A 24,596-nucleotide genomic window follows, 5' to 3' on the forward strand; every position below is an offset into this window, starting at 1 on the left:
AACTTTTGGGATATCATTAATCTTGCTTCCGGTACTCAAGTTTCTATTACATTAACTAGGAAAGCTATACATCCTTTTGACATCATTTTCCTTGCAGCCATGGCAGATATTGCATTGGATGGTGATTTTTTTTTTCGCCCATCAGTACTAATTCAGAGCCTTTCGCATCCTTAAAAAATAATCACTTCTTACGAAAATCAACCCATCCATGATGTAGAGACAATTAATCTATGCCCAAAATGATTTCAAAATCCTCGAAAGGCAACTCCATTAAGTTTACCGGAAAAACAATCAATTGAATCTTTTTCAGGCATTTTTTACATATCTGAGTTACTCTCGTACTTTGACCAATAGGGTTTACCATTATCATCTCACTAACAATTGATTCTAAAGGAATCCCTCTAGCTCTAACCAACCTTGTACTAATGTAAGAGTGTGTAGAAATAGGGTCAACTAAAACAAATAAAAACTCATCAAAAAAAAGGAATGTACCTGTTATGATTTCTGGGTCATCCCAATATTGGTCTTAATGTTGTAAATTCTAGCGACTCCCCGAGTCTCTTGTTGCTGCTTTGATTCAGATTGTCCCCGAGATCTACCCCTTCCTCTACTTCTACTAGAGGTTGCCACAGATCTTTCAGATTGCACCGAATTGTCCCCATATTTCTTAGGAAAGTTTGGAAACAAACTCTATTAAGAAGTCTACATACTCCACGGTGCAATTTACCACATGTCTTACATGGAGTTCTTTCTCCAAATGCTCTACCCGAACTAGCAGCAAAAGAATGGGATTGTTTAGTTTTCTGCGAAGCTGCAGCAGAACCATCTCTATCAATATATCCAGAACTCAAGTCCTTGCCCTCTTAGCATGAGGGGGAGTTGAAGGTGTTCCAACTCTTTTCCCCGTATGTATACTCTGCTCCACTGCTAGAGTCTAATCTTGAGCTCTTTCAATAGCCTTGGCTTGGTTTATGACTTTTTGCAAGCTAGGCAAGTTCAAAGGCAACATCATCTCTTTCAACTTTTGCCTCAAACTTTCAATGAACCAATCACGTCGAGCCTTGTCATTGGGAACCACCTCAGTAGAAAAACGGCTCAGCATGTTGTATTCAGTCTCGTACTCATGTACAACTCGTTCACCTTGTTTAAAATTAAGGAACTTTTGTAGCATTGTCCGTCTAAACTGCTCACCAACATACTTATTCTTAAATTCCTCCAGGAAGAACTGCCAGGTCACTTGTTCCGGTGGTGCATACGACGTAGTATTTGACCACGATACTTGAGTTGATTCCTAAGTAAAGATACAATTCCATCCAGTTTTTCCAAATCCGAGTAGTAAAGACTTTCAAGAATTACCAAAACATCATTTATCCATAAGTCAACCTCCATAGGACCCTTATCCTCTTCTCCCCGGAGCTACCAAACTCTTCAACTCTTTTGGGATCAACATCTTTGATGCGGGAGGAGAATGGGGAGGTAGAAGAGGTTGGAATCATATCAATATGGTGTCGAGAGCTTGCATAAAGGCTCCAAACTCTTGCACATGCATACCCTGATGCACCGGTGCGCTAGCATTTTCGGATGGAATCGGATGCTCACTATTCTTCTCATAGTTTTCGTTACCCAATCCCTCTTTATTTTCTCGTTTAGTCGCTCTTCGCGATTTCGAAGATTCTGACATCTTCTAGGACATACATATTAATAATACTAAAGTTAGTAAGGAGTGACATCAATTACACTCAAATGACACCATATTAGTATCCTTGAAAATCCTAATGGCATGTAATCCCTTTTCTAAATTCAAATAAACCCAGTTTTAGCGGAGAATTGGCTAAACCTGTTGCTCTGATACCAATAAATGTAAAACCCATTTCCCGTATACGTTCCCATATACAAGTCACAAGTGTCACATGACTGTTAAAAACATTTTCTTATTTATAAATCTGTAAAATTTTTATTTCAAAATTTAAAACAAAACATTTTTAATATAAGGTAAAACATTCGTTGTAAACTATTACAAGGTTATAACTTAAATACATTACAAAGCTTTTTTCTTAGATTCATATACATGCCATCTAATTATCAAAAGAAGACATGATTATCCTATAGTTACTGATTAGTCAACCTTGTATTGATGTTCTCAGCTGCACTCCTTACTCTGTTAAGTCTTTGCTTTTATCTATGCGTGACATCAACATACATTAAGTATTTACTTAGTGAGGCATAATAATGTAAATAAACTGAAAATTCATACATAATCATATTATAGTTATTGAAATACAAACTAAATCATATACTTTATAAAAATCAGTTAATCATCTTAATTAAATCAATTTTCTTTCATATAGTCAACGAAACTATTCTTAGTATGCCCTGCAAACCTATTTTTTTGTATATTGTTCCCAATTATCCTTTATTTTGCCCAATGTAGGTTAAATGAGAATGTGTAGTACATGTCTAACACCGAAGTGTCAAAATGGTCATTCACCTTTTATGAATACCATGAGTGGCACCTTTCTGCCAATAATGCACTGTTATGCATTTTCATTTATGGCATATTTCTGCCAATAATGCACTGTTATGCATTTTCATTTATGGCACATTTCTGCGAATAATGCACCGTTATGCATTTTCATTTATTGTATCTTTCTGCCAATAATGCATCATTATGCATTTTCATTTATTGCACCCTTCTGCCAATAATGCACTGTTATGCATTTTCATTTATGGCACATTTCTTCCAGTAATGCACAATTACTCATTTTCATTTATGGCACCTATCTTTCAATAATGCATCGTTATGTATTTTTATTTATGGCACATTTCTGTCAATAATGCACTGTTATGCATTTTCATTTATGGCACATTTTTTCCAATAATGCACTGTTATGCATTTTCATTTATGGCACCTTTCTGCCAATAATGCACCATTATGCATTTTCATTTATTTCGGTAACATAGATAACCATAACACAACATTAACATTCATTCATTCATACAAATACTATAAATGCATTCACCTGATAAGCCTCGCTAATAAGCTATAATGATGTCTGGCTATTCGACGACTTTATCTTTGCCCTTTTTCTTGCTTGACTAAGAAGTTTGGGTATGATCTACACAAACATCCATTAAATGCACATACCATACCAATGTTAGTATATTCCCTAACATTTATACTTTAATAATACTCAAAAGTACTATTTTTCAATTTCTATTACAATTTTAGCCTATCTTACAATTCCAGGCTCAATAGTATCGATACCCTACCATGGTATCGATACTTCTATTCTATGGTACCGATACTCCCTTTCAGTATCGATACCATTTCTCAATTCTGGAATCCATGGTATCGATACCTTTTTCTTAGTATCGATACCCACATCAGTATTAATTCTAATTGCATCAGTATCGATATTGTTCATCATAATTCTTAAAATTTAAACCTATAGTATAGGTACCGTTCTTCCATTACCGATACACCTACCCAGATTTTCCATTTTTCAGCTCGATATTTACTAAATTTTCGTTAAAATCTTACTTTTACCTCAAACAATACCCTTAAACTTAACATCACTTAACCCAACTAACTTTCCTCCATATAGCTTCTTATAACATCTAAATTCTCCAAAGAACATCTCAAACTAAGAGTCATACTACTTTTTCTAACATGTTTTTAATCACATCCAAGGCTTCTAATATCTTATTTACTTATTTGACAAGTCAAATCTACTAATAAACATCAATAAAAACTCATATTTCAACATACCATTCAAAAACCCATTTTCTTTAATCTCAAATAAATCATCCATTTCTTAGTTTTAATCCTTTATAACCCTTCCTTAAGCTTCCACATCACTTAAGGTTTCAAGAATAAACCAAAAACGAAAGGAAAAACTAGCTAGCTGAAGCCTTACCTTTGGCTATGAAGGAAAGCACGGTCAGGTGGAAGAATAATAGTAGATGACTTAGTTTAGTTTTCAACTTTCCCTTTTTTCCCTTTCTTAAATCCCTAATAAAATGAATTTTAAATTCATTTCAATCTAAAGGACCAAAATGCCCTTTCATTCTTCTATTCTTACTTATTTGTCTTAGTTAAATCATTTCTTATACTTTACCATTTATTCAATCTAATCCTATAAATTTTTAAATCCTTTCAAAATAGTCAATGACCTAATATTTGGGGTATTACACTTTCTCTTCCCAAAAAATGGCCTACCCTTTTGTTTATTTACCCCTTTAGTTAGCCAATTTTGAGCCTTATCCTTTTCTTTGTTCACCACACATTTAAAATCGGGCCTATTTTTCCCTCTTTTTATAACCCTTTTTCAGGACAAAGGCAAAGTTATTCCAAAAAACTATTCGAAACGTTGAAGAATCAAAGAAAATAGTCCAAGAAATTACACTGTTCGAATAGCAGCAAAAATTAGTGCAGTTTGGTTCGAAAAGTTGAGGAATTTAGTGTAAAAAATTTGAATAGTACAGTTTTGATTCGAATGAGTAGAAAAAGAGCGCAGAAAAGCAAACAAATGCAGTGCAGAAAAAAGTTCGAACATCAAACAAAAGGAGCATAAAGTTTAGATAAAAAAAAAAGAAGAAAAAAAAGAGTGTGAGATGAGTTTGATTTGTTTGATTTTTTGTTTTCCTTTCTTTGATCTTTATTTTCCTATGAATAATAATTTGGAATGACTTTGTCCTTGTCTTGAATTTTAAACCTGATTTTTGGCCTTTATCTTACCCAAACCTTAGCCCCGTTACAACCCTTATCAAAGACCTCTTGACTTTTGCATCATGTTCATACTTTGTAGTGAAAAGTAAATTTAGTTACAAGCTTGTGGTATTGCTTTGATTAGTTGAGCTTGAGTGATTCTTTTACTCAAAATACTTGAGCAGAGTGAGTGAACCACGTTGAGGTACTAAGTCTTTCTTCTTTAAGGTTAATGAATAATTGGGATGCTATGCTTTGTTTAAACTTGCTTTTGATTTTGTCTATTGCTTGATTGCTCTTGAATTTGATCAATTGCTTGATTTTGATTCGCTTTGAAGTCTTGGGAATTTTGTGAAATAGAGATGGCAACCTAAGGACTTTGATTCATTAATTGAGAAATGCTTGAGGACAAGCATTGAATAAGTGAGGGGTAATTTTATGAATAATTAATTTAATCATTATTTTATTGTTAATTACTCCTTTATTTGTCTGTTTATGTTTCTAATTTGGACCTTTTATCTTATTTTCTATGTAGGAAATTGGATTCTAGAAACTATGCTAAAAGGAACAAATTCTGCAGATTTTTATTTTTCTGAAATCAATACTGAACCAGTGGGCATGACTTCGCTGATGTGGTGATAAGTCAACATATTCTACAAGATCCAATCAGCAGTTTCATGCCAGAAGAAGACTCAATCGCAAATCAAGACTGAATTTAGGATTTATCTTTATTTTTGGGATTTATTTTAAATAATTATGGGAATTATTTGCAATTTTTTTTAGGAATTATCTCTTCGGGTTTTTTAAGGTTTTTGAGGACTATAAATACCCCCTTGGGGTAAGCCTCAAATCATCATTCAATTCTCGAATTCTCTTATTTTTCTTTGCTCTTGTTTTATAAAAGTTTTTACTTTTCTCTTTTGTTTTTTACTTTTTCTCTTGTACTTATTTTTCTTTTAAAATTCTAAGTATGATTTCTATCATACTTAGCTAAGTTTTTCATAAGACAAAGGATGAAGTAATGACTTAATTCTGATCGTGAGAATTGGAAAGCACGTAATACCCCTTCGGGTTACATTCTCAATTTTCTAGAATCAAGGATTGGTAATTGACCATCCTTTAAAAATAAAAAACATATTATTTTCAAAAAGTGCATGTTAGATTGATAGTGTTTTCTATTGACAGTTGGGAGGAAGGATCGACTTGTAGCAAATTCAACTTCCTGGGGACACACTTAGCGGTGGTCCGCTATTGGGAACTGAGAACGGATTTGATTCTAAGTGAGAAGCTATACGAGTCAGGTTTTTCCAAAGCTTTAAAATCGAGTTGGCACTAATAACGATTGTCGCGATTAGTCCACATAAGGACTTGTAATCAAAGATTTTCTTGGATTGTTGGTTCAATTGAGAGAAAAATAAGTTATAAGGGTTGGGCACTATAGACTGTAATCGACATGAATTCGAAGCTAAGAACTATTTTGATGATCGATGGAATTTGAGGCAAAGCAAAATCCGGAGGCTGGTTTTTATAATTAGAATTTTAATTTATCTTTACTCCCTTTGAATTTTTTTTTCTTTAGTTTCAATCGAACAAAACCCTCTTTATTTTATTTGGCATATCACGCCTAGTCTTGGAACAAAAATCAATTCATCAGCAATTCCATATTCCCTACGGATCGACCCTGACTCTCTCTATACTATTCTTTAATTAATTTTATTTTGAAATTAAGGCTATTTTATTTGACAAGTAAAACGCATGTTGTCAAATTGGCACAGTTGTCAGGGAATACGATAATTTACTGATATTTTATTTTGTTTTATGATCAGGAAAAATATGGACATATTAGAAGAATTCGACCCGAAAGTTGAAGCAAAATCTAGAAGAATTCACAGACAAACGCTTCGAGAAAAAATAAGTAGACAAGAGAAATTAAATTCTAAATAATCCTACGCAACATCCTATGAGGAATTAACGCAATCGACAAAAGCTGATTCACACGAGATTCTTAAAATGTCAAAAACCATACTCAATGTCCCTCATCGAACTGATCATGCCCCACCTCACGAAAACAACACCGATCACACAATACCAGAACTAATGAGTGACCAAACTATTCCAAAGTTAGCCATAACCCCTGCTATTCAAATGCCCCTTTACATTGCCTTCCATTAAGGCGAAATTCCTTTTCATTTAAAGATGGGGATGATTCATCTTCTTCCCACCTTCAATGGTCTTCCCAGTGAAATTTCACATAAACACATCACAGAGTTCCATTTGGTTTATTCGGAGTTTTCAAAAATTAATTTAAGATCTTTCTCTTTTTCTTTAGCCGACATTGCTAAAGAGTGGTTATTTACTTACCACCAAATTTCGTTCATACTTGAAATGATCTAACTAGAATTTTCTTGACAAATTTTCCCAGCAGAAAAGGAAAGCAAATTAAGATAAAGCATTCCGGGAACTAAGCAAAAAGATGGGGAATCACTCTATGATTATTGGGAGTAATTCAAAAAGCTTTGTGCAAGTTGTTTGTAAAACAGATTAACCGAGAAAACACTTCTTTAGTACATCTATGAGTGGCTTTCTCCCTTAGAGATGAATATGGTCGATACAATCAGTGGAGGAGCTCTAGTAAATATGACACCACATATAGCAAGGGAGTTGATTTGGACGATGGCAGCAAATTCAAAACAATTTTCAATTGAATCTAAAATTGACAAATTGACTAATGTTGTTAATTCCCTTATTGAAGGTAAAAATGACACACCAAGACTTTGTGGAATATGCACTATGTGAGATTATCCGACGGATTGATGCTCGATGCTATAAGAAAAGGCGAGCGCTCAAGTCAATGATGTGGGCAATTTTATGGGACCTCCCCAAAGGCAATACAACCCACACGGTAATACATATAATATGGAGTGGAGAGATCATACTAATTTCATCTATGCATAAAACCCATGGTCAAATCAAGATTACCAACCAAGGCCACCTCCACCGCAGCCGTATCAGCCGCAGAAGCAGTCAATCGAATTGTTGACGAAAACGGGTAAAAAAAACAAAAGAACACGAGAATTTTACGAGGTTCGGCAATGTGCTTACGTTCTCGGTGCCTAGGCGGCGCTAGAAGTTTTTATTCAATGATATTTTAGGTCTAGGTTACATCTCTATTTATAATAGAAAACCCTGGTACATAATTACAAAATTAACCCTGTACCGTACCGCAGGGCCTACGCCCCCGCACCCCCAACCCACATAATTCGTAACCCCCACAACGAGACTTTCTTTGTAAGGACAGTTGATGTTCGCTTCGCTCACTCCGCTCCATCTCCTGTCCTCTTTACCTGGTATATTTATGAGCCATACCTAACAAATCTCCACTTTGGCGAATATCCTGCCTCTTGAAAATTCAATGTGGGTTGGGTTACCTTGATTCTTTAACAACTCGAAACATTCAACAAGTCCAAGCAATGCTTGAACTTGTCTGTCGTAACTGGCTTAGTGAACATATCAGCGACATTTTCATCAGTATGTACCTTCTGAAACAAAACCTCTCCAGATGCAACCAACTCTCTGATCTTGTGAAACCTTACATCAATATGTTTAGTTCTAGCACGATACACCTGATTCTTAGCCAAGTGAATAGCACTTTGATTATCACAAAGCAACTGAACTCCACCTTGTTGAACACCCAACTCCTTCACTAAACCAGTAAGCCATAAAGCTTCTTTTGCAGCTTCAGCCGCTGCCATGTACTCAGCTTCAGTTGTAGATAGAGCCACAATAGATTGAACAATAGACTTCCAACAAATAGGCCCTCCACCAAGAGTAAAGACATACCCTGTCGTAGATCTTCTATTATCCAAGTCACTTGCATAGTCTGAATCCACATATCCTACAACCAAAGGATTATCCCGCTGACTCCCAAAAACAATTTCATGTCCCACAGTACCCTTTAAGTACCGAAAGATCCACTTGACTGCTTCCCAATGTTGCTTACCAGGTTTAGACATGTACTTACAAACTTGACTAACAGCATGAGCTAAATCAGGACGAGTACATACCATCGCATACATCAAGCAGCCAAGCATTAGAATACGGAACCTTTGCCATATCTTCAGCTTCCTTATCTGTCTTGGGGCACTGTTCTGATGAGAGCTTAAAGTGATTCGCCAATGGAGTGCTAACTGGTTTTGCGCTGCTCATCGCAAACCTTTCTAGCATTTTCTCAACATAACCCCGTTGAGATAGCCACAGTTTCCTTGAGTCTCTGTCCCTGCAAATTTCCATTCCAAGAATTTTCTTTGCAGCACCTAAATCTTTCATATCAAATTCCTGACTCAATAAAGTTTTCAAACCGATAACATCATCCATGTTCTTCGCAGCAATCAATATATCATCAACATACAGTAATAGAAAAATAAAAGAACCATCATCAAGGCTCTTAACATAGACACAACAATCATACTCACATCGGTTGTAGCCAATCTTGATCATATAGGAGTCAAACCGTTTATACCACTGTCTCGGAGACTGTTTCAACCCGTACAAAGATTTCTTCAATCTGCAAACTAAATGCTCATTTCCAGGTTGAGTGAAACCTTCAGGTTGCCGCATGTAGATCTGCTCCTCTAAATCACCATGCAAAAAAGCAGTTTTAACATCCATCTGCTCTAAATGCAAATCCCAACTAGCCACCAATGCAAGTACTGCTCGGATTGAAGTGTACCTGACCACAGGAGAAAAGATTTCATCATAATCAACTCCTTTCTGCTGTGAAAAACCCTTCGCTACCAAACAAGCCTTGAACTTCTCCCCCTCTTTTTCTGTTACTACTGGTTTCTTCTTATACACCCATTTGCAACCAATCGGCTTCTTACCCTCAGGAAGGGGAGCTAACTCCCATGTGCGATTGTGATTCAAAGACACCATCTCCTCAACCATGGCTACCATCCACTTGTCGTTTTCCTGACTAGTAACGGCATCATGAAAAGTAACCGGATCATCACTGCTAACAATAAGTGCAAAAGATACCAAGTCTTCAAAACCCAATCTGTTCGAAGGCTTTATATTCGTCCGTCTCACCCTGTCTCTGGCGAGACTATAATCCTGCAAATCATCCGTAGTGGAACCACCAGAAGTCAGTTGAGAAGTTTCTGGTTTCTCAACTGGAAACTGCTCGAAATCCACCACTGTCGTGTCTTGCTTCTGCTGCAACATGGATTGTTCATCAAAAACGACATCTCTACTAATCACAACTTTCTTTGCAACTGGATCCCAGAACTTGAATCCTTTGACACCTTTCTTGTAACCCAAAAAAATGCACTCCTTCGATTTTGCATCAAGTTTGGATCTCTCATCAGCAGGTACATGCACATAAGCAGGACAACCAAAAATCCGTAAGTTATCAAAACTAACATCATGACCAGTCCATACCTCTTCCGCAACTTTCCCAGCCAGCGATTCCCTTGGCGATCTGTTGATAAGGTAACACGCCATGTTAACAGCCTCAGCCCAGAAGTGTTTGGGAAGCCCCGCATTCAACCGCAAACATCTGGCTCTTTCATTCAACGACCTGTTCATTCGTTCCGCAACACCATTCTGTTGTGGTGTCTTGCGCACTGTAAAATGCCTCTGAATCCCATGCTCCTTACAGAATTGTAGGAACTGTGAATCTGTGTACTCCGTACCATTGTCAGACCGCAAACACTTGATTTTTCGTCCTGTTTGGTTTTCTACCTCAGCTTTCCACAGCTTGAACTTCTCAAAAACTTCAGATTTCTGTTTCAAAAAATACACCCAAACTTTCCGTGAAAAATCATCAATAAAAGTAACATAGTACCTAGATCCACCCAAAGACGATGTCGTGGAAGGCCCCCATACATCAGAATGCACATAATCAAGAATCCATTGAGTTGTGTGCTTCGCAGTCTTGAAACGGACTTTAGTCTGTTTACCAAGAACACAATACTTGCAAAAGTCGAGCTTACAGCTTTTGACACCATGCAACAAGTTTCTCTTGTGTAATTCTGCCATACCACGTTCACTAAGATGAGCAAGGCGCGTATGCCACAATTTTGTCGTATCATCACAGGACTCAACAGAGTGAACTCCACCTGCAACGGTACTCCCTAACAATCTGTAGATATTCCCTGCAGTCATCTTGCCTTTCATCACAGTCAATGCTCCTTTAACAATCCGAATGGTTTCCCTATCCTCGTCAGCCTTAGGGATAAAACCATTCTTGTGCAAAGTGCCCAAGGAAATCAAATTCTTCTTCAAGTCTGGGATATGTCAAACACCACTCAACGTCCGAACGGAGCCATCATGCATCTTAATTCTGACATCACCAATACTAACAATATTGCAACATCGATCATCACCCAAATAAACCGAACCAGAATTAACCGGCCTGTATGTCGAAAACCATTCCCTATTTGGCGTGATGTGATAAGAACATCCAGAATCAAGAATCCAAGCATCCGTCAATTGTGTCGTTGAAATAGAAAGCATATCACCCTCACTGCAATCAGAATTATCATCCTCGACCACGTTCACAGACTTGGATGAGCCATCACGCTTCTCATCAGTCTGCTTTTTCAACTTCGGACAGTCTCGCTTCATATGTCCCGCCTCCTTACACTTGTAACAGTGAATCGTCTTCTTATCCTTGGATTTGGATCTGGAATTCCGCTTCCCGGACCCTGCCTTCTCTGGCTTCCGTCCATGATCTCGATTACCCTTGACATATAAGCTATCGGCTTGAGAGCTTTCCCCTGCATTCTGCTTCCGCTGGTTGTGAGCCAATAAGGCTGCAGTAATCTCCTCAACATTGATAGTCTCTTTCCCATATGTAAGAGTAGTCACTATGTGTTTGTAAGAGGGAGGCAACGAACACAACAGAATCATCGCTCTGTCTTCATCCTTAATTTTCACATCAAGTCGGCCAGATCAGAAACGATTTGATTGAAGACATTCACGTGTTGCGCCAAATCGTGATCGTCCTGCATCTTCAGCCCATACAGCCGCTGCTTCAGATACAGTTTTGTCGTTAAGGATTTGGACATAAACTGACTTTCCAACTTCCTCCAAATTTCGTCTGGAGACGATAGATGCATGACGTGATACATGACCTCGTCCGCCAAGCATAATCGTATGGTTCCTGCCGCTCGCTGCTGCAATTCTTCCCAATCTTCCTCATCCATCGACGCCGGCTTTGTAGATCGCAAAGCCTTCAAGATCCCTTGCTGCGCCAATAGATCCTTCACCCTCATTTGCCATAATCCGAAGTTACCCTGACCATCGAATTTCGTGACTTCGAATTTTGCTCCTGACATCTGATACCAATTGTTGACGAAAACGGGTAAAGAAAACAAAAGAACACGAGAATTTTACGAGGTTCGGCAATGTGCTTACGTCCTCGGTGCCTAGGCGGCGCTAGAAGTATTTATTAAATGATATTTTAGGTCTAGGTTACATCTCTATTTATAATAGAAAACCCATGTACATAATTACAAAATTAACCCTGTACCGTACCGCGGGGCCTGCGCCCCCGCACCCCCAACCCACATAATTCGTAACCCCACAACGAGACTTTCTTTGTAAGGACAGTTGATGTTCGCTTCGCTCACTCCGCTCCATCTCCTGTCCTCTTTACTGGTATATTTATGAGCCATACCTAACACGAATCAATTATCAAATGACTGGCCTTGTGAGAAGAAAATTTTCAGAATCGAACTGAGGCATATTTACAATAAATTGACAAACAAATCAACCAATTAGTGCAGACTATGGGATGCCTTGTGTCACAAAGAAAGCTTCAATCGTAAACCGAAACAAGCCTGAGAGAGAACATGAGCACGAGTACCCTTCGAAGTGGGACAGTTGTCACATATCCCATCCTGAAGAAGGAGAATGCGGAATCTAAACAAAAAGAGGAAAAGAAAAAATCACAAGAAAAGGAAGAAGAAAGTGGCGTGAATTCCCAACAAGCAAGAAGTGTAGTTGGCGCAGAAAGAAGCTGAAGAAAGAAAGTACGAGATGATTCCATGCCATCCCGTTATGTCGTTCCACCACCTTTCCCATTACGATTAGTAAAGAGAGACAAGCAAGTGGAGGAGAAGGAGATCTTGGATGTATTCCGGAAGGTAGAAATCAACATTCCATTGCTTGAAGTTATCTGGAAGGTTCCGATGTTTGTCCGATTCCTTAAAGAATTATGCATGACGAAGAAAAAGCTTATTGGGCATGAGAGTTAATTTTGGAGAGAAACGTTTAAGCAATTTTTTAACGAAAGCTTCCACCCAAGTTGAAGGACCAACGTATGTTCGCCATCCCATGTAAAATAGGTAAGGTTGGAATAAAACAAGCAATGTGTGATTATCTGTTTATAATTTAATTTCTACTGAGCCGTTAAAGGATAATCGAGTTACGATACAGTCAATGAATCGCTCAGTAATTTATCGTGAAGGACCCTTGGAGAATGTTCTAGTAGAGGTAAACGAGCAACATCCTGGTAAAGGAGAATGAGCTTATCCTTGGATGCCCATTCGTTAGCAAGACACACACGAAGATCGACGTGAGAAGCAAAATCATTACAATGGAATTCGATGAGGAAGTTATGAAGTTTGATGTACACAAGGTGATGCAACATCCTGATAATGTCGCAAGTTTATATTTTGTTGATGTTATTGATTTTTTTGTTGATGATTTTATGGAATCTAATTTTATTAATGATTTATGCAGGGAATTACAGAATGACAATGAGGAATTTAAAGAGTTTGAGAAAAATATTCTATTTTCTGATTCACGGTTAATTTCTAATTCAAAATTAATTTCCTCGAATTCTAAATTAATACCTTCTATTTTTTAGGCTCCTCAAATTGAATTAAAGGAATTTCTGGAGCATTTAAAGTGCACATTTTTGGGCGATAAAGATACTTTTCCGGTGATAATTTCGAACAAATTATCAAAAGGCGAAGAAGATTCCCTTGTTGAAGTGTTGCGCATGCACAATGAAGCTATAGTTGGACGATCACCGATATCAAAAGTCGTAGCCCCTCCACGTGTATACATAAAATCAAAATCGAAGAAGGAGGTAAGCTGACGTGAGAAGTACAACGACGATTAAATCACCAATTATGGAAGTAATGAAAAAGGAGATTAAAAAGCTCCTTGATGCCTACGTAATTTAACCTATTTTAGATAGTAATTGGGTAAGTCATGTCCATGTGATCCCAAAGAAAACCAGTGTTACGGTAATTAAGAACTAGGAATGTGAGTTAGTTTTGACTAGATTTCAGAATGAATGTTGAGTCTGCTTCGATTACAGGAAGTTGAACTCTTCAACTCGAAAATACCATTTTCCCCTTCCATTTATAGATCAAATGATAGAATATTTAGTCGGTAAATCTTATTATTGTTGTCTTGATGTATTTTCAGGTTTCTTCCAAATTTTGGTGGCACCCGAAGGTTAAGAAAAATTACTTTTACATGCTCATTCGAAACGTTCGCTTATCGGTGAATGCCCTTCGGATTATGCAAAGCGTCGACCACTATTCAACGATGCATGTTGAGAATTTTTTACACTACGTTGAGAAAGACATTGATGTAGTTATGGATGATTTCATGGTATATGGTAATTCTTTCGACGAATTTATTTCCAATTTGACTAACTTATTGAAGCAATACTTAGAATAAAACCTCGTTTTAAATTACAAAAAGGTCATTTTATGGTTGATAAGGGGTTGATTCTAGGCCATATCATTTCATCGGAAGGAATTGTTGCGATAAATCCAAGACCGATATTATACTCTCACTCCCTTACCAAACAACGGTAAGGGAAGTTTGATATTTTCTTAGCCATGCAGGATTTTACCGCAAGTTCATTAAAGACTTTTTGAAGATAGAGCGACCATTGTGCATTTTGCTTCAGAAAGATCAGGTCTTTGACTTTAATTCGTAGTGTAAGGAGTCATTTAATATTTTGAAGGATAAACTTATATTGGCTCCGATTGTACAACCACCAAATTGGGACTACCCCTTCGAGCTTATATGACACACATGATAGCCTATGCATCTCAGACTTTAAATTTGGCTCAGAAACATTATTCTACAACCGAGAAAGATTATTTGCTATAATCTTTTCTTTAGAAAATTTTAGATCGTATTTGCTTGGAACTAAAATAATTATTTTTTCTGATCATGCAACATTACGATACTTGATGAGCAAGAAGGAAGCAAATACGAGACTAATCCGATGGATTTTATTGTTACAAGAATTCAGTTTGGAAATCAAAGACAATAAAGGGTGTGAAAACTTAGTAGACGGTCACCTTAGTCACATACCCCTTTCCACGACCGATCCATCGATTTACGAGGAATTTCCCGAAGAAAATATCATGATTGCACACAAGATCACTCCATGGTCCGCATATATGGTAAATTATTTAGCCATGGGTAAATTACCTTCAAATTTACCAAGAGAAGAGATTAATCGAATTAAAAAGGAATCTCGATTTTATATTTGGGATGATCCCTACCTTTGGAAGCATTGTTCTTATCAGGTAATTCGGTGATGTATCGCTGAAGATGAGGTAAACTCGATCTTAAACTTCTGTTATTCATATTCCTGTGGTGGTCATTTTGGACCAAAGTGAACCGCACATAAGATTTTAGAATGTGGATTCTTTTGGCCAACAATATTTCGTGATGCTTATTTGTTTTGCAAAACTTGTGAGCGCTGTCAACATGCAATAAATTTAGGTTGAAGAAACGAAATGCCTCAAAATCCGATTCACAAATGCAAGATTTTTTATGTTTGGGGAATTGATTATATGTTTCCTTTTATTTCATCGTTTGGAAACACTTATATTATTTTAGATGTCAGTAATGTTTCTAAATGGTTTGAAATTAAGGCTACCTGAATAATGATGCTAGAACCACGTTTAATTTTTGAAAAAAATTATCTTTTCTAGGTTCGACACGCCTAGAGCAATTATCAATGATTGAGGAACCCACCTCATCAATCAGATTATTGATGCAATCATGAAGAAATTTGGAGTAACTCAAACAATTGCCACGACAAACCATCCTCAAACAAATGAGCAAGAGGAAGTTTCAAATCGTGAAATCAAGGCAATTCTTGAGAAGATCATCAAGCAAGATCATAAAGATTGGAGTCTCAAGATTTTCGATGCGCTATGGACGTATCGAACGACTTATAAAGGCACTATTGGAATGTCTCCCTACCACTTTATCTTCAGTAAACTGTTTCACTTGTCGGTTGAAATTGAACATCGAGCTTATTGGGCAGTTAGACAATGCAATATGTATATAGAAGCAATAGGCGAAGCTCGAAAATTACATATTCAAGAGTTGGAAGAAATCTAACGAAATACTTAAGATAGCGCTCAAATCTTTAAAGAGAAAACAAAAGAATTTCATAATAGAACAATTTCTTTTAAATCCTTCGCTATCGATCAAAAGGTTTTGATGTTTAACTCTAAACTTAAACTTTTTGCAGGTAAGCTTAAATCGAAGTGGCTTGAAACATACACAGTAGTTAAAATATTTCCTCATAGTGCAATCGAGATTGAAGATGATTCTAGAGCTCGATCCAAAGTTAACGGCCAAATATTGAAGCCATATTATGAAAATACTCCAATTGGTTTATTCAAATACATTACTTAAGAGGAAACAAAGAATTAATGAAGAAGGTCGTCGAGCTAACGACGTTAAAAAATAAAGGTTGATAGGAGGCAATAAATTTTTCAATTTTTATTCTTCTGTTTTGATTTTTTTAATTTTTTATTAATTTTATTTCATGTTTTGCACGTTTTAAATCTTCAGTTTAGTTTTTTAAGGTACCCCGTTGTTCATAATCAAGTCTGGATGAAGATAATCATTTGTTTTAGATCAAAAGTGACAAAAATCCTTCCCCTTGAGCAGATAAATCGAGCGGTAACAATACCTAAACCCTTTCCCAATTGTGCATCAAATTTTACCTTGCTTATTCAACTGGTTGATCTTAAATTTTTCTCGAGTTGAAGTGTTGGAATTCTTGGTTGCCTATCTTATTTTCGCATGATTTCATTGATTTTTCGAGTGAATTTTGATCTTGTTTTTGATGGAATTTAGGAAGCATGATAGAAATTGGCATGATTGATTGGTTTTTCTCAAATTTGTTTGGCATTCCATGCACTTCTTAATTGAATTGATAGCTTGACTTAGGGCACTTAAACCTTTCATGTGAATTATGAGCCTAATGAGCATACATTTATTTTCTTTCTCTTTGTTTGATTTCAGTGTGCCAACTAATTCTTTGCATTCTAGAACTTGTAGCATAATTATTTTCAAGACTACAAGATTGAATGTGATGCTTTAGTGTGATAGAGGCATTAGGATTTAACCCCTTTCTCTTCCCAAAAAAATGGCCTACCCTTTTGTTTATTTTTGCCCTTTAGTTAGCCAATTTTGAGCCTTATCATTTTATTTGTTCACCACACTTTTAAACATGAGCCTATTTTTGTTTTTCCCTCTTTTTGTTACCTTTTTTCAGGACAAAGGTGAAGTTGTTCCAAAAACAACTATTCGAAACAATGCATAATCGAACAAAATAATCCAGGAAATTTTACTATTCGAACAACAGAAAAAATTAGTGCAGTTTGGTTCGAAAAGTGCAGGAATTTAGTGTAAAAAAATTTGAATAGCACAATTTTGATTCAAATGAATCAAAAAATAGCACACAAAAGAAAACAAATGCAGTGCAAAAAAAAATCAAATAGCAAAAAAAAGGAGCAGAAAGTTTCGAAAAAAGAAGAAAAAGAAAAGGAAAAAAAAGTTTGATATGAGTTTTATTATTTGATTTCTTGTTTTCCTTTCTTTGATCTTTATTTTCCTTTGAATAATCCTTTGAAATAACTTTATCCTTGTCTTGAATTATAAACATGATTTTTGGCCTTTATCCTACCCGAACCTTAACCCCGTTACAACCCTTTTCAAAGGCCTCTTAACTTTTGCATCATGTTCATACTTAGTAATGGAGATTAGATTTAGTTACAATATTATGGTAATGCTTTGATTAGTTGAGCTTGAGCGATTCTTTTACCCGAAACACTTGAGCGGAGTGAGTGAACAATGGTGAGGTACTAAGTCTTTCTTCTTTGAGGTTAATAAATAATTGGAATGTCATTCTTTGCTTGAACTTGCTTTTGGTTGTGCCTATCACTTGGTTGCTCTTGAATTTATCAATTGTTTGATTTTGATTCACTTGGAAGTCTTGGGAATTTTGTGAAATTGAGATGGCAACTTAAGGACTTTGATTCAATGATTGATAAATGCTTGAGGACAAGCATTGAATAAGTGAGGGGGAACTTGATGAGTGCTTAATTTTGTCATTATTTTATTGTTAATTACTCCTTTATTTGTTGGTTTACGTTGCTAAGTTGGGCATTGTTGAAAACATTTTGATGTTTTGATATAAAAAATTACGATAAATGAATTTTAAGATTTTACAAATGATTTTCTAAGTATATTCGATACAATTATTCGAATATCAAAATTATTAATCCAAGACTTTCAAAGTTCAAATTAAATCCTTACTAAAGTGTAAAATTATGTTTTATACTTAAAATATTTTTGAAACAATTATTCACAAAGTATTTCGAACCAAAAACGAGCCAAAAATCAATTTTATGAAGGGATGTACTGATGCACTCATTTAATGCATCGATCCACACCCATTTTGAATACAATTTATGCACCGATGCATAACCATGCATCGATGCACTATGGATTTTATTAAAACATCGAATTGATTTTGTGCACCGATACACAAGCGTGTATCGATGCACCCCGGTTATTTTTGAAACATCGAAGAAAATTTATGCACCGATGCACACCCTAGTGTACTGATGCACTAAGTCTTCCAACGGTCGAAATATTTGAATTTTACACATAGTGTACCGATGCACTAATCCTATGAATCGATGCACCATACGCTCCCAACTGTTTTATTAATTGTTTTTACACACTAACGGCTCTATTGACTCCACTAATGACCCCCAACGTTTAGAAGTGATCCAAGGAGTATTTAAACAAGCTTAGAAGGCATTAATCAACAACAATTATCAAGAATCAAGAGAGAATCAAAGAGAAAGCATCAAACCTCAATTTTGAGCATTTTCAAGCCTATTTCATTCAATATTCATTTTTTCTTTCAAGAACACTTATTGTGCTCAATTGTATTATTCTTGAGTGTTCTTTCTTTTTTCTAGAATTGTGCAAACATCTTGCCTTGTGAGGATATTCTTGTAAGTTTGGAAAATTTGTATTGTTCTCTTTGGGTGAGAGTGTTCTCAAGAATTTGGGGTATAATTCTTGAGCGATTTGTAAGGTTACTCTTTGTCCTTAAAAGAAAAAATTAGTGAATTTGTGGAAAATCCTTAGTGTGGATAGCTAAGGTAGTGGACGTAAACTTTGGTTGAGAAAGTCGAACCAATCTAAATCATTGTGCAAATATTTTCAATTTTCTGCAAAAGCTTCCACCGAAATTTTTATTGTCAATTCACCCCCTCTTGGCCTATTATGTCGATTGATTAACTCAACAATTGCGTCCACTTCAAACTTCGAATTCAATCTTGATTTATTGCCCGTCAACAAGCCTCCTTTCTTTAATGGAACTAATTATGCTTAATGGAAGAATAGGATGATGCAATTCATTTTAAGCAAATGACATGGGAGCATGGAATTTTATAGAAGATGGATACATCAAACCTTCTACTCATCCAAGATTGTGGAGTGAAGGAGAGACAAGAATGTTCCAGCTCAACTCTAAAGCTATCTATATTATTTTTTGTGCTCTTGGACCGGATGAATACAAGAGAGTTTCATCTTGTACAACCACCAAAAAGATATGGGATAAACTATAAGTCACTCATGAAGGCACAAACAAGATAAAAGAATCTAAAATTAGTCTTCTAACTCATAGCTATGAAAATTTCAGGATGTAAACCCGATGAAGATATCAAAGCTATGACAGGTAGATTTTCTATGATTGTCAATGGTCTCAAATCATTTGGAGAGATCATTCCAAATGATTAGCTTGTGAGGAAGTTAGTTTACTCTCTTCCAAAATCTTGGCAATCAAAGAAGACGACGATAATCAAGGCTAAGAATTTAAAATCCTTAACTCTCGATGAGCTAATTGGTTCTCTCCTCACTCAAGAAATGATGCTTCAAGATGAGGTAGACCTCAAAAAGACTGACGAGATAAAGAAAGAGATGGAGAAGAAGAAGAACGTGGGAGTTTCTATTAAATCCACAAAAGATGAGAGTGATTCGGATGAAGATGACGAGGAGATGGCATTATTTGCCAAACGGTTCAGAAAATTGATGAGTGCAAAAAGTCGGGGCATGTCAAATATGATTGCCCTCTATTGAAAAAAAGAGTCAATCAAAGAAAAAGCACAAGGCTCATGTGGCTACATGGAGTGATGAAGAAGGTTCCGATGAAGAGGAACAAGAAGTGGCAAACTTGTGCTTGATGGCCATCGGGGAAAACTCTCAGGAAAATGAGTATTGCTACAAGGCACGGGAAACAAATTCAAACTCATGGTACCTTGATAGTGGATGCTCAAGACACATTACTGGAGACAAAAGTCGGTTCATAGAGCTTAACGTCAAAAATGGAGGAGAGGTGACTTTTGGTGATAACTATAAAGGTCACATTGAAGGTATAGGCACTATAGGTAATACCTCATCCATAAAAATTAAGAATGTTTTATATGTGAATGGAATAAAGCATAATCTATTGAGTATTAGTCAATTGTGCGATAAGGGATTCAATGTCATGTTTGAAACTAATGGTTGTAAAGTCATTGAAATTGTATCTAATAGGATTATGCTTATTGGTCATAGAATAAGAAACATATACATGGTGCATTTAGATTCTATAGATATGACTAATTTATGCCTAGTTACTAAGGATGAGCATGATAGTTGGTTATGGCATAGGAGACTAGGGCATGCTAGTATGAGTGTTTTGCAACGGTTAATTCAACGAGATTTAGTTTGAGGGTTGTCTAAGCTAAAATTTGATAATGATATAATATATGATGCTTATGCTAAAGGAAAACAAAAGTGAATTTCTTTTAAATCAATTAATGACGTATTCACTAGTAGAGTATTACAATTAATCCATTTAGATCTTTTTGGGCCATCTAGAACCACTAGCTTGGGTGGAAAACAATATGCATTTGTATTGGTAGATGACTATTATAGATATACTTGAGTTCTATTCTTAAGTACTGAAGATGAAGCATTTAAAAAATTCATCACGTTTTCAAAAGTAATCCAAAATGAAAGAGGTTACTCTATAACTAGTGTTAGGAGTGATCATGGAACTGAATTTAAAAATATTGGATTTATTAAATTTTGTAATTCTAATGGTATTAGCCATAATTTTTCAGCACCTATAACCCTCAACAAAATGGAGTTGTTAAGAAAAAAAATCAAACTTTAGAAGAAATGGCTAGAACCAGGCTTTGTGAAAACAATTTGCCAAAATAGTTTTGGGCTGAAGTCACAAATACAGCTTGTTATGTTATTAATTGAGTAATGATTAGGCCTATTTTGAAGAAAACTCCATATGAACTTTTCAAAAATAAAAAGCCTAACATTAGCTATTTCCATCCTTGTGGATGTAAATGTTTTGTTTTAAACAATGATAAAGAAAATCTTGGCAAATTTGATGCTAAAAGTGATGAAGGAATTTTTCTGGGTTATTCCTTAAATTCTAAAGCTTATCCAGTATTTAATAAAAGAACTTTAGTTGTAGAAGAGTCTATACATGTTGTTTTCGATGATAATCCTCTTCCAAGGAAGGATTCTTATGTGAATGATGATGTAGGTATTATAAACACAAAATATGTTAGATATGACGTTGGAGAACCATCATCAAAGGAAGAAACAAAAGATGAAGAAACGAAAGATCCTCTCGAGAATCCAACCATTGAAAAAAGGGAAGTCTCTTACCCAAGGGAATACAACTATGTCAAGGATGGTGAAATAATAGGTGATCATCAAAAGGGGTAACTACTCGATCTTCTCTTAGAAATTTATGTAATTATGTTGCATTTATTTCATGAATAGAGCCTAACAATATTAAAGAAGCATTAAATGATGAACATTGGATTATGGCTATACAAGAAGAGTTAAATCAATTTGAGAGAAGTAGAGTATGGACATTAGTTGAAAGGCCTTGTAATAAATCTACTGTAGGTACTAGATGGGTATTTAGGAATAAGCTTGATGAAAGTGGTAATATAGTGAGAAACAAGAATAGACTTTTTGCTCAAGGGTATACTCAAGAAGAAGGAATAAACTATGATGAAACATACGCTCACGTAGCTAGGATGGAAGCAATTAGAATGTTATTAGCATTTGCATGTTCAATGAATTTAAATTATATCAAATAGATGTTAAAAGGGCATTTTTAAATGGTTTTATAAAAGAAGAAGTGTATGTGGAACAACCTCATGGTTTTGAAGATTCAAAATTTCCAAATCATGTTTTTAAATTGACAAAAGCGCTTTAAAGTTTAAAGCAAGCTCCTAGAGCTTGGTATGAAAGATTGTCAAACTTTTTATTGAAAAAGGTGTTTTAAAAGGGAAGGTTGACACTACATTGTTTTTAAAGCATAAAGGTAAAGATTTATTAGTAGTTCAAATTTATGTTGATGATATAATATTTGGTTATACTAATGATGTTCTTTGCCAAGAATTTTCTAAGCTAATGCAAAGTGAATTTGAGATGAGCATGATGGGGGAGCTCTCATTTTTCTTGTGACTCAAAATCAAGCAAAAAAAGATGGCATCTTCATGAATCAAGGTAAATACATCAAGGATATGCTCAAGAAGTTTGGACTGGAAAATGGGAAACCTCATGCCACTCCAATGAGTTCTTCTACAAAGCTTGACAAAGATAGAGGAGGTAAATGTGTGGATGTTAAATTCTATAGGTAAATGAGTGGCTCTTTGCTCTATCTTACTACAATTACACCAAACATTACGTTTAGTGTTTGCTTATGTGCTAGATTTCAATCATGCCCTAAGGAATCCCATTTACTAGCTGTTAAGAGGATCTTTAGATACCTTAAGGATACTCCTAGTTTAGGACTTTGGTATCCTAGAGACTCTAGCTTTAGCTTGCATGCTTTATCTAATGCGGATTATGGAGGATGCAAAATAGATAGGAAAAGCACCTCCGGTACTTGCCAATTCCTAGGAAACATGTTGATTTCTTGGTTTTAAAAGAAACAAAATTGTGTTGCATTATCTACCACTGAAGTGGAATACATTTTAGCCGGTAGTTGTTGTGCACAAGTTTTATGGATGAAACAACAACTTTTTAATTATGGAATTGAAGTATGTATCATACCTATCAAGTGTGACAATACTAGTGTTATTTGTCTCACTAAAAATCTCATCCAACACTCTAAAACTAAGCACATTGAAATTAGACATCATTTCATTAGAGATCATGTCACTAAAGAAGATATAGTTCTAGAATATGTTGATACTTTGCACCAATTAGTGGATATCTTTACAAAACCTTTAGATAGAGAAAGATTTTGGGCACTTAGGAGAGAATTAGGTTTGACCAACCTACCTTAACTTAGTGTTTAAAATAAGTTTAGCACTTTTAATTAGTTTTTGGAAAATGCTTCTAAAAATAACTCTTTTGATTGCATTCTTTGCTATTAGTTAGGGGGAGTTTATGATTCTTAGTGAGAATTAATTATATGTTCAAATGTAGTTTAAGGATTTGATTTGATTGATTGAACATAGTTAATTTTCAATATATGAGTTATCAATACCACTAGAGCTAATTAATTTAGCATTTTTAAGTGTTTAAAATGGATTTTTGACATTTTTGTGCTTAATGCATCGATACACTACCTTGTGCATATATGCATCCCTTGAATGTGCATCGATTCACCATGAAGGTGCATCGATGCATGCCTTGAATGTGCATCGATGCACTCTGCTGTGCATCGATACACCCGTCGTGTTTTTAGGTTTAAAACCCATTATCTTCATTCTTTCAAAACCCCAAATAATCTCAACATTGCACCGTTCGTCCCTTTCTCACCCTAATCTCATAGATGCTTCAAAAATAACGCTTTAAAGTCGAAATTCAACTGCTCTTCATTTCTTAATCCTGCTTCTATCATCAATCAAGTGCAAACAACATCGCATTCTCACAAAATTTGAAATTTTGAAGGTAATATTTCAAAAACCCCTATTTTATTAATTTTTGAACTTATGACAAGTCTTGATTATTTCTAGGTTGAAAAAATTATCGGGCATTGATTGTTTAGTGTTTAGAAATTGATTTTTATAATCAATTTTATCTAAAACACACAATCTTTCAAACATTTTCTGAATTTTTTGAAATAAAAAAATTGAAAATCTCTATTTTCATTAATGTTTTTTAATTCAATTGTGTTGCTTTCATGAAAGCTATACATATTATAATCTCCAAACATTTCTTTCCAAATATTTTTCAAAACTTTGCCCATTAGGATTCAGTTTAGAGAACCTTGAAATATTATGGACTCAATTGAGTTTTGGGATTGATTATATTGCATACATGTTCTTAAATTTGCAGGTTACCTATTCCATTCCGATCTTAAACCATGTCTAATCCCAAACGACCTAGGACATCGTCTAGTCGCTCAAACCAAAATTGACCTCCTATTCCTCCACCTAATCCAAATCCAAATCAAAATGACCCAAATATGACCACTCTGAACTCATGTTTCAACGTACTTAGTCGTAGACAGGATCTCTACCATAGGTACCACACTTGTTTTGAGTCATACAAA

Source organism: Hibiscus syriacus, unplaced genomic scaffold (genome assembly GCF_006381635.1).
Source record: "Hibiscus syriacus cultivar Baekdansim isolate YM2019G1 unplaced genomic scaffold, ASM638163v2 tig00112402_pilon, whole genome shotgun sequence".
NCBI classification, from domain to species: Eukaryota; Viridiplantae; Streptophyta; class Magnoliopsida; order Malvales; family Malvaceae; genus Hibiscus; species Hibiscus syriacus.